Source organism: Mytilus californianus, unplaced genomic scaffold, assembly GCF_021869535.1.
Source record: "Mytilus californianus isolate M0D057914Y unplaced genomic scaffold, xbMytCali1.0.p SCAF_27, whole genome shotgun sequence".
NCBI classification, from domain to species: domain Eukaryota; kingdom Metazoa; phylum Mollusca; class Bivalvia; order Mytilida; family Mytilidae; genus Mytilus; species Mytilus californianus.
In genome coordinates this window covers 764,058-775,915 of record NW_026262676.1, presented here as the reverse complement: position 1 = coordinate 775,915, position 11,858 = coordinate 764,058, and the positions used below count along the sequence as shown (strand labels likewise).

At 32.3% G+C, this 11,858-nt stretch overlaps 1 long non-coding RNA gene across 1 annotated transcript; it reads left to right on the top strand.

Moving 5' to 3' along the window:
• Positions 1 to 907: 907 nt before the first annotated feature.
• Positions 908 to 3,351, top strand: LOC127732773 (uncharacterized). Its single transcript, XR_007996424.1, has 4 exons — positions 908 to 1,127; positions 2,294 to 2,453; positions 2,708 to 2,814; positions 3,279 to 3,351. It is a non-coding gene; the product is annotated as an uncharacterized LOC127732773 (long non-coding RNA).
• The last annotated feature ends 8,507 nt before the right edge of the window (positions 3,352 to 11,858 follow it).

Genomic DNA, 11,858 nt, shown 5'->3' with positions numbered 1-11,858 from the left:
CTGATGTGACTTACCGTTCATCTCTTTCTTTTTTCATCTTTTTTTTTTTATTTGGGCAGGTACACAAACATTGTTATGTTAGATATACTGTTCCCAGGTTGGGAGGGGGCGGTGGTTGGGGGTGAAGTATATCGAAAGTTACAAAATAAGAACGTTGTATTTATGAATTTACATGAAGAATTCTGATCTTGGGCGTATGTTTCTTTTTTTTTTAAGTTCAGTGATTTAAATTGAGAGAAAAAAATATAGTCAGAATTTAAATCGTACCGGCAATTTCCACCTAAGACTCCTCTAAAGTCATGAATGGTCATGCTTCACAATCATCAGAATTTTCTTTGCATTGGTACATTCTGTATCGGTAGTGATTTACCTTGACATTTCCGGGTATAACAGAGCTACTTGTATATTACCTGTATGTGGTTACCCACCAAACACAGAACATTTTAGAAACGTTTTTTAAAGGTTTCAAATAAGTTAGTGTCGAAAAAACGTTTAAGAAATGTTTTTAAAAGGTTATATTGAAACGTTTTCTGTAACTACAGTAGAAATGTTTCTGCAAACATTTTTTAAACGTAAATAAAACATTTTTTCAAAAATGTTTTTGATGAACATAAATAACACATTTTAAAACAACGTTTTTAATTTTGTTTTTTAATAATGTTTCAAAAATGTTTTTTAATAAGTATAGAAAAACTTTATAAATCATGTTTCCCATATCACCGCAATATTTTTGTTTTTAATAATTACTTTTAATTTTTAATTTACAAAAAGTCATCTTCGATCTGTCGATATGATGATATGTTATGTCAAAAAAAATTTCTTGTATTCTAATAACTGGTTTCTTTTCTGTAGAACCGGGAACCAGTTGTAACTTATTAGTTAGTTTCGTATTTTATTTCTTTATTTCCATTTATCGCATCTCTAAAGTATTATCATATTCGAAGATAGACATTTTAATTGAGAAAATGTATTATTTACGACAATAATTTGTATTAAAGCAGAATTCTTCATTAGATAAAATTTGTTCGAAACTTCCGGATACTCTCACCGCCTTTTTTAAATTGGGAAAACAACCACACTAGACATGCTAGAAGAGCAGTTCTACAGAATAGCGTTCAGTCTATGAGGTATGTATAAAATCAATAAACATTCGATGTATTTTGTAGAAATTAAGACAAATTACTGCATTATTTTCTCCATGACATTCGTATGATTTGCATGAGTCTATTTACATGATTAACACTAACAGATTTAACTACTACAGTACAGGCATAAATTCACATTCACCACTGCATGATGCCATCACGTGTCAATTTGTCATGCCTCGTTGGCTACTGGTCTGACTTTTACACGAGTTAAATAAAAACAAGCCTCCGAAGACAGCATAATTAATCATTTAAACTACCCAGAGCGTAGTCAAATAATAATGACGTTTTGTAAGGCTTTCTTATTTGACAAAAAAAAATGTGGACGCCCTCCTCCAACTTCGTAGCAACAGCAAAAATCAAAAATATCCTTTCAAGACGTCATATTTTTTTTGGACTACCCATAGCCGTGCTGCCAGTGCTGGGTCTCATTTTACAAAATATCTTATGTGATTATGTCTGACTAAAATTAATTGTAACTTGCCAGTCATGAACAATTCAGTATTACCGCAAAATGTAACTGCATTTGATACGTTACACGATAGAAACATATTTATAATAGTTAAAAAGTAATCATAATCAAATGTTATAGTAAATAAAAATATTACGCAAGGGCACCTGACGAGGATGAACGGCCTTGGTCGAACTTGACCTGAATGATATCCGAAACACCAGGTGTAATATCATCAATTAAAGAAATTCATATACGACCAGTGTTGATTACCACAGATCATTTACGTTGGGAAAATCCTTTCAAATAAATAGATGTGTAAAAGTTTATAATGTAACACCAGAACAATCTACCGAGAAAAGGTCAAATCAGATTTTAACAGTTAAAGATAATATATATTAATTTAAAGTAAATATATATAAGCGAAACATGCTATATATATGAATAAAAAAATCATGCATTAATAGAATAAACCTGTAATTGAAGACAAACATTCAAATGCATATAAAATTGCATATAACGTATACACAGCGATACATGGAAAATCATTATAGAAACTCGATACGGACAAGAAATAAAATAATAATATTAGTAGGTTTTGCTAAGATTGGTTCATGGACACGATTATTTATAAAACAAATATTTGATTTCACGAAAAATTAATAAATAACAACAGGACTAAATTGTAATTTTGTAGGTCCAGTATATGGTGTCACAGGGTGGTCACAGCCCTTCAAACTGTATAGGAAGAATGATGAAAAAGTGTGGCACTAATCAGTTATGGACCAAATACAGTCTGAAGGGGCAAAAGGGAAAAGAGGCATTCACAGGTCACCCTTTGTGCAGGATAATCATGAGTAAGTTGATTAAGAAAATATGTCGAACATTTAAAAGCAAGTGCCATTAATATAGATTGGATTTTTTATCTGACTTTAATCTCAAAAAGAATTCATATGATGAATATGAATATAATGTTTCTCACTTATTATTTTAGATAGAAACAGAGTGCAAAGTTACATAAAGTTATTATATATATATATATATAAAAGTTTAAAGAAGTTAAAAATAATAATGAAATATATATCTTTTTAATTCTGTAATACTTTTTCAGAAAGTTGTACAAGAGTGTTCCAAAAATCCAAGGTTTCCGATATGGAGGGAGTCTTAATTGACTTCCTAAAACAGGCCCCACACAAGCCAGGAGGACCAAAATATAAGGTATTTTTCAATTGAATAAAATATCTTAATATTCGTTTAAGTGGAAGGTTTTATTTATTTAAAAGTTTATTTTTGCAACTTGAATATCTATACACAAATTTCTGAGCCACTTATAGCATTATAACATTTGCCAACCATGCAGAACTTCTGTTCATTTAGAGACATTAGCATGATAATACATTGTTATGTTCTTGACGATGGAATTATTGTCTTTATCCTGCAAGTAAAACATTGAGATTTACATTTGTAGCAATTGCTTTTGACATGTAAAATATTATTTATGTTTTTTGCCTATCTTAATAATTACTTGGATTGCAAAAAATAGCATAATTTCCCCTTTATAGATTTAATGAAATAGCTTGATTAAAAGGGAGTACAACAACTAAATGGGGTTAAGAGTTATATGCTAAACAGTGTACTTGGGCGTACTGATCTCGTTAACAAATTGCTTTTGATCATTTCAGAAACCTGTAAGAAAAGGACAGACGATTGCGCAAGAAGAATTGGAGTCTGAACAAATAAATCTGTTTAAAAGTACATTGATTCTACTGATTTTAGTCCTGTTGATACTGTTTTTTTTTTGTTGCAAAGTGATTAAAGGTGTTTATAAAACTATATTCCAATTTCTGCAACAATTGAAGCTTTGGTTATAAACTAGATCATTGATTGAAGTTATTATGATAATATGTCAAATTCTCGGTTTACGAGATATGTTATCTCCTTGTCAATGCAAGAACCTTATTGAATTGACTTTCAAGGTCACAGGACCAAGTTTAAACAGTTAGAGGTTGACAAGCTTTGCTTTGGCATAGTTTTTTTTTATAAAGAATATCTTCCTTTAGAGCTTTGGTGTAATGGTCAGTGTCGTCGCCTCAAGTGCGGAGGTTGTGGGTTGGAACTTCGGCCGGGCCAAACCAATGACAATCAAATTATTATTTGTTGCTTCTCCCCAAAATGAGTTAGAGCAAAGACTTCTTGGCCCGTAGTCAGAATAATGTGACATGTCATCCTGCAAACTTGCCTTGTGGGCTAGAACCAAAAATTCTGGCACAACATGTTGGTGTATTACAAGACAGGGTATTAATTTTTAATAATCGTGTTCTCATCCAGAATATGCATCTGACTTGTCACTGGTCGTTAAACAACCAACCATCCATCCAAGCTTATGGAGATGTTGCTTTTTCTTCAATTAAACACGTGCACAATCAATTATATATTTTTAAACCAAAGTAATGGTGGTCGCACTAATGCATCATTATTACACAAATGTATTGAAAATGTTTGTTGGAGGTTGACAGAAACGTTTTTCATAAAACCTTATTTCAACGTTTTCTGAATGTTCCAAAATAACGTTTCTTCAAAATGTTTTTGAAACATTTATAAGAGTCTACAAATTTTGGTTTTTAAAACGTTTTAATAAAACATTCTAGAAACTAAAACAAAACATTTTTAAAACGTTTTTAAAATGTTGAATTGTTTGCTGGGTAGGTGTCGTCCCATGAGGTCTTACGTATACAGGTTCACATTTATAATGGTTTCTGATATAACAAGGTTTTATGACATTCACACTTCTGCATGTTCTGTATACCAAATTCTTATCTTATTTTCAGACCAAACGAGGATATGAATATTTTCCAGGAAAAATATTGAGTATCAAAGTATCAAATTAATTTCGGGATTTTTTTCTTTCTTGGTATTAAATCACAGAAACTTAAAGAAAATACTGCTTGTCCGCTTTAGGTGTATTCTTGTCAGTTAAGACTGACATATATGTCTCTGGTATAAAGTGGGTTTATGAATGAATGATAAGTTTTGCAAAGGTACAAGATATAAAGCACATTGAAAATTGATTCCTCCGGTCTGTCTCCATTCAAAAAAGGAAAGTTGACGTTAGATTGATTCTGTTATTTTTTTTAAACATCGTTGGTCAAATAGCTAAAGTATGAATACGTTGTGAGATTTTAAATATTTTAATAAGGGCATTCCCGATTAGGTAAATGTAGATCGCTGTGGACGGACCAAGCTATATTAATCATGTAACCGCGATAATTTTCTCTAAACATTGAAATATTCACGGTTAATACCCATGATAATTTGAAAAAGTAAGTACAGTGTTTGGTTTATACGCTCGTTTTCGTGGGCCATTTTTATTTGTAAAATTATTTAATTGAAAGTAATTCAGAATTTCGATGTTACAACAAAATACTCACCTATCTATTTTAAAATTAAGCTTTCGCAAAATATAAAAGATATACATGTATATAACGGCGATTCAGGTATTTTGCCACCATATTCCTCCCCAAATAATTAATGTTTTTATCATTCATACGAAATGTTGTTCACACCTGTAACGGTGAACCGTGTTGGCTAAAATTCACCGAGTGAAGATCAAAAGAATAGAATTACAGAATGCTAATCTTTTAATTACCTTGAATTTAACCACGCAATCAACAGGTGGTCACTTAGTGTCACAGTACAATACACACTGTATTTACACAGTACTCGACTGAAGTAAAAGCCTTCAGGTGAGAATACAAACATGCATTTGTAAAACAATATCAGTTATATATATTTGTTCAAAGTATCCGTCGGAAAAAAAATTCATGAAAATATATTCTGTTGTATGATTTACTTTTATTACTATAATCATAGCAGAAATCCTTTAAATATAAATTGTACATTTTAATTTTGAAAGTTGCACGGCGGATCACTTTACTTTCTTAATTATTAGTTGGTTAATAGCTACGCCAAAAGTCGTCGATGCGCTTTAAATCGCGTTATTAGATGATTAACGAACAAGACTTACAACGAGATTTATTCACTCCCGGCATGCAAAAAGACTTAAACTACGTCACATAAGTCAGGAAGTTGGAATAAATTAAATTATTAATTCCCAATTTTCTTCTTTATTAGTGTTCATATCCAGATAAAACTTGGTAAATATGTTTTTTATGGTATTATGAACATAATAAGATGAAAAGTAAAAAATCGCGAATTTTCCCTTTAAGGTTGCCGAGCATGATAATAATGATACAATGTAAGACACGGATGTTCCTTCCAATGCAAATTCATTGATATTGTCATCATGCGAATGATCAACAACAAGTAGAAAGATATAAGATATAAATCCTATTATAGAAACAGTTATATCTATAGTCATAGTTAAAATAGTTATTAGTGTTGAAAAATTATCAAGCATAACAACTGCCAGTCTGATTAAAACCAGCCCCCACTATCCACTTGCGTTTGTAGGGTCTGGAGAATAGTCGCTAGGGTCAATCTACATATGACCCACGATTCTGCATATTCATGAGAAAAATGTGACCAATCAGATTGCAAGTTTCAGCTGGTTGTCGGTTACTTGCAGAATATGGCCGACTGTAAAAAGAGTATCGACATAGCAATTGAAAAAGTATTAAAACAAGTGAATATAGATCATTTAAAGGATAAGCAGAAAGAAATATTGGATGCTTTTTTGTACAATATAGATTGTGTTATATTACCAACTGGATATGGGAAATCATTGCCGTATCAGCTGTATGTGCCTGTAATAAGGGCTCTAGACTGTGACAAGAAAAACAGTAAAGTCATAATCTGTTGTCCATTAAACGCAATCATGACAGACCAAGTTAACAAACTTAATGGATTCGGAATTGCTTCTGCAGAATGTAGAGGTATGTTATTTTACCCCTTATTAGCAGATTAAGATTAGACAGGTCTAAGATATGTAGAATATGCAAAATCGGTACTTGTACAACTGTAAAAAAAAGAACAGAATTTGAATATTAATTTCGAACAGCGGTATACTACTGTTGCCTTTATAAATACATTGTAGCTTCTTTTGTTCGAGCCCCCAAGGGTGCCTGGGGAATAGAAGTATGGTCACCATTGGTCTTCCTCCGACCGGCAGTAAAACCCTTGCTAAAGTGGGGCGTCCGTTTGGCTGTGCGGGATGTACAAATTTGCAGCCACGTCCGGTCAGAATGGGGACGTTAAATCCGATGCCTCGTGTAAAGAGAGTGCCACGCTCTTTGCACGTTAAGAACCATTGCAACAACTCTTTGAGGGGTCTGTAGGTGACCTGTTGCAAGGCTAAATTTCTGTCCCTATCCAATATACTCTCATTTCCCGTGGCAGTCTAAATTTCTCCGACCTCAATCCCGGAAGCCCCTTTTACAGAACCTACCTATTGTATTTATTGTTAACTTGTTCTCGTCCTGAATATGCATGAAATATTTGCCACTGGACGTTAAGCAACCAACAACCAATCAATCTTTTGTTCGATTTGGGACAAACACAACCATGTTTATGGCCTTTAAGTGGTATCACCATATGGTGATTGTAGATTTGTTGTTTAGACACAGTTATTACAGTTGTTGGTGAGCCTTGGTGGCAGGGTGGTCTAGGTAGTCGAACAACTGTATCACTAGCCTGTCAACACTGAGGTTGTGAGTTCATATCTTGCATTTGGTATGTGGGATCGACTCCAATCTTAATTGACTAGGATTGTTAGTTTACCCACCGAAGGTCTGTGATTCTCTATGGGCACTCAGGCTTCCTCCAACAATAAAAGCTGACTACCAAGAATTATCACATTAGTGCTGGAAGTGGCGTTAAACACCAGTCAATCATTACAATGGTTTAATCAAATCTACTATAGTTTTTTATGGCATCCACTTGCGTTTGTAGTGGGGCTGGTGAGACTACAATGAAAGTCTAGGTTACTTAGAAAATTTTAAGAAGGAATAAGTACGTAGACTTTTTTTTTATCCCAGTTAACTTATTGGGACTTATATCTACATGTAACCTCCCTTGTAGGATGTAGATCATAAATTTTAAAAGGCAAGTATTGAATTAAAAAACAAACAAAACACAATCTTAAGTTGAGGGTATGTCATGGATAGATAACCCATATCCTTTCTTTCTATTACATATAGCTTATATCAATAATTAATATTTTTACCATGTTTACAGATTCAAATTACAATGTAAAAATTCATGAGGACATGTGAGGAACATGATGAACCTAACAGAAAAATATATAAAACACCTTAAAGCTATAGATATGTGTATTAGTACATAGTCTTGTGTTTGTATTTTGATATTTTTCTGAAAATAAAAAGTTGTGGTATGATCACTTTAATATATGGCATTACTAATCTACCAAGCGAAACTTTTCCTGAATGTTTTAAGGATTTTGATTTAATGTATGTCGGAAAAGGTAAGAGAGAAAGAAAAGGAGCGGGATCGGGGTGAAACTTACCCCCTGTACAGCCCCTCCGTATTGTCCATCTGTCTTTATGTAAAAACCGTTTCCCTCTTCATACTGTAAACGACAAATTTATTTTCCATTACCTGTTTGACGAATAAAAAATATTTGTGACTTCAACACCATAGGAAAATCTTTCTAGATAGAAGACCATAATGAAAATTTATTCAGGATGTATCATGCTATGGATGTATTTATTGGCACAATGTAGCCATTTAAGTACCAAGCCACTCTGACATTTCGTTTTTATAACATTGTTTGACCATTATGATAATAAATTGAATATAATTCAAAGTGGCTTCATTTAAAAAAAGGTCAAGAAACAATAAACTTTATAATTTAGAAATTAGTGTTGTCTTGTTCGTGGAAAAATAAAACATTGAATTGTGACTTTTGTCTTGTGACTTACATATTTTTCATACTATTAACGACAAATATATGTTAAATACATATTTTATTGTATATCAGGTTGGACTGAAAAGAAAATATAAATAAAATTTTATATATTCTACTTTTAGCAAATTCAACAAATTTAGGTACTCAAGTTTCTTATAAAGAAATTAATGAGGGTTCTATCAAGGTAGTTGTGGAAGGGTTGCCAGATGGCATTGCCTTTAAAGAACCATCAAGTTATGGGAAAGAAATCCTAAGAAGCATGTTAAAGACACGAGTGACATTTTTCAATCTTTTATCATAAGAGAAAAATCTTTTTTTTTAAATCAAAATTGTAAACAATATATTTCATAAATAAAAGGAATTAGCAAGCATCATCAATTTGTTGAGGTTTGACTTTTTTCAATTTACAACCAAAAAGGACATATCAGACACCCATCGATGAAGCTAGGGATCTCTCCGGTGAGGCGTACTTGGGGTACACACCTAGAGACAATATTGAAACTTGTTGGCCCAAGGAGAAGAAGCTGAAGAGGGCTTAAGAACACGCAGCAGATTATGTACCTGCGCAGTGATATTAAGGCACTTTACAAGAAAAATGCGTAAAATTGTATGTTATATGGAAGTTCATATCATAAGAAAATGGCAAAACAATCAGGAAAACAGAGATCGTAGAATGAAACATAAAGACCTATATTTAATCTTGCATGGGTTTTTCATATCGAAAGTGAAAGTAGTCACGTGACCCGAGTCGCCACTGAAGGTCGTACATTACATTTTCAACTCAAAAGTCCAGCGTGTTAAAGGAATCTTTGAATGTGAAACAAAGTATCAATACATTCGTTTGAATGTATATTTTCTAAAAAATGCTATCCAAAGATTGAACTATACTGTCTTACAGTAAAAATTAATGTAAATCCGATGAAAAATGTGATTTTTTAACGAAATCCCCATTTGATACTATGATATTTCAATGATATGAACGCATACCAATGTTTGGATAGCAGTTTTCTTTTAAAAGAGATATCAGTCGTTTTAAATCATGTCCAATCAAGTAAATCCATCTTCAGTAACACGCTGGACTTTTTAATTTTTTAATCGTGTACCGTTTAATATTGTTTTACGTTCATTATCAACAAACGCTTTGATGACGCGATCGGCTGTACTCAATAGCGGACAAAACTCCGGAAAAGTATTAATGCCGTGTATTTTAAACTACGGACTTCAAGTAATGTTTTATTTGTATTAACTAATACTGGAGATATATTTGTTCATTTATTCATTAAATATATATATTTGCAACATTTATCCTTGTAAGAATAAAATAATAAATTGCTAAAAGACCTTAAAATAAACAGTATTTTCCCAGATTTGCATTCTTTTTTTGTTTTATTATATTGTTCGTGAATTCAACTAAGGAGTACACAAAATAAATTTGTGAGAAAAAATGTAAAAAGGATTCATGAATCCCCTCCTTTGAGTCTCCCCCTTGATTGCTGCCATCAGTGTGTGTGTGGGAGGGGGCACGGTCATCAGTGTAAAGTAATGTTGACTGCCAAAATTTTATAGCCCATCCGAGATTCTCATGATTATTATCAAAATACAAAATTAAGATATCGAAACGTTCTCTACAAATGCTATTTCTTGAACTTGAAGCTATAAATGTCCAAGAATCACAACATTGCATGAAGCACCCCCCTTCCCACCATGTATTAAAATGTAAACTGAAAAAAAACAGTCCATTTATCAGTAAAATTTGGTATTAAAAATAAAAATTTATAATTTTGCTAGATATCATCTCATATATATATAAATAAGAGCTAATCTGCCCAATAAAAAGAATAATCTATGAAGATGGGAGACTATCTTAATGTTAACTGTAAAAAAAAAATTCTTCATTCGTGAAATATAAAAAGAAATCAAAATTTGGCTGTGACACTGTCCCAAGTTTCGTAAAAACTCTGTTTTTTTAATTGTGCAACACCTACCTGATTCCAGTCATAATTCTTATTTGTCTGGATATTTGCCTAGATTACAGTTGACCTGCATTCATATAGTCTGCATTTTTTAGACAACAAAATTTTCAGCAGACACCACTCTCAGAGTCATATATAAGTGAAAAATTATGTACTTTGGTAAATGTTTGAAGTGGCAGAAATTGGTAATGGAAAAGAGAATGTAGGGAAAAATCATGCAACTGAACTAGGCTATAAGAATATACAAATTGTTTGCTGTACTATAAAACACTCCCACAACTGGTTCAGTTGATTTTTTAATTATATTTTCTACTCCACTGATCCAGCAAAATTTACACTGCTCAAGAATTTCAATAACACTGAAATCATGTGGTCAATATTTAAGTGAAATTAATGAAATTGTTCTATGCTGTGTTCCACTAGTCTTTCTGGTTAGAGTTTGAGCACTCACAAATATGTTTAACCCCACCACATTCTTTGTGTGCCAGTTCCAAGTCACAAGCCTCTATTGTAGTAGTTGTCGTTGGTTAATGTCCGTCTTATGGAATTATATCACATTTACCAGACTGGGGCCTTTTATAGCTGACACTACAGTATTAGTTTTCTCATTTCTGAGGGCTTTACAGTGGCTAAGTATATTTGCTTACATGTACATCTACGTCATTTAAACTCTAGTGGGTAGTTGTGTCAATGGCAATGATAAGACATCTCATTCTTTGAAGTATATGGAGGACAAAACATAATCTGTTTTGTTACTCAGCTCAAACAGGATAGAAATGAGGCAGGCGAGAATTCAAATTATACCTGTGTTTATGTCTTTTACAAATATCTTTTTATTTTATTTTGAGACCATGTATATATAAATATTTTATCTACAAAGTATATTTAGCAATTATGCACCTTGATCAAATTAACAATCACACCATTGTCCTTATAATAGATTTTTAGAGATTCTTTCAGTGGCAATCATATCACCTTATTATTTTCATGCCCAACCAATATCAATAAAAAAAGTACAAAGTGGATATACTACTAGTATAAGCAGGAATAATTGGTATGGGATTTGCTCATTGTTGAAGGTGGTACAGTGACCTGCAGATGTTTTTAAATTTCTGTGTCCTTTTGTCTCTTGTGGAGAGTTGTCTCATTGGCAATGATGCCATATTTTCTTATTTTTATATTAAAGGAATGCAGACCATAATATGAGACATGTCTAGTCATCATATTGTTCATACAAGAAAGGGGGTTAGTAATTGATGATATGTTATTTGTGTCTAGTATTTAACTTTTTGATAATAACATATACATGAAATGCCATTTTACTCCATATAGAAAAGAAAATCCATAGATTTCTATTTCAAAGACCTCCACTCTTGGTAATAAATTTTCAAAAGAAAACAAACAAA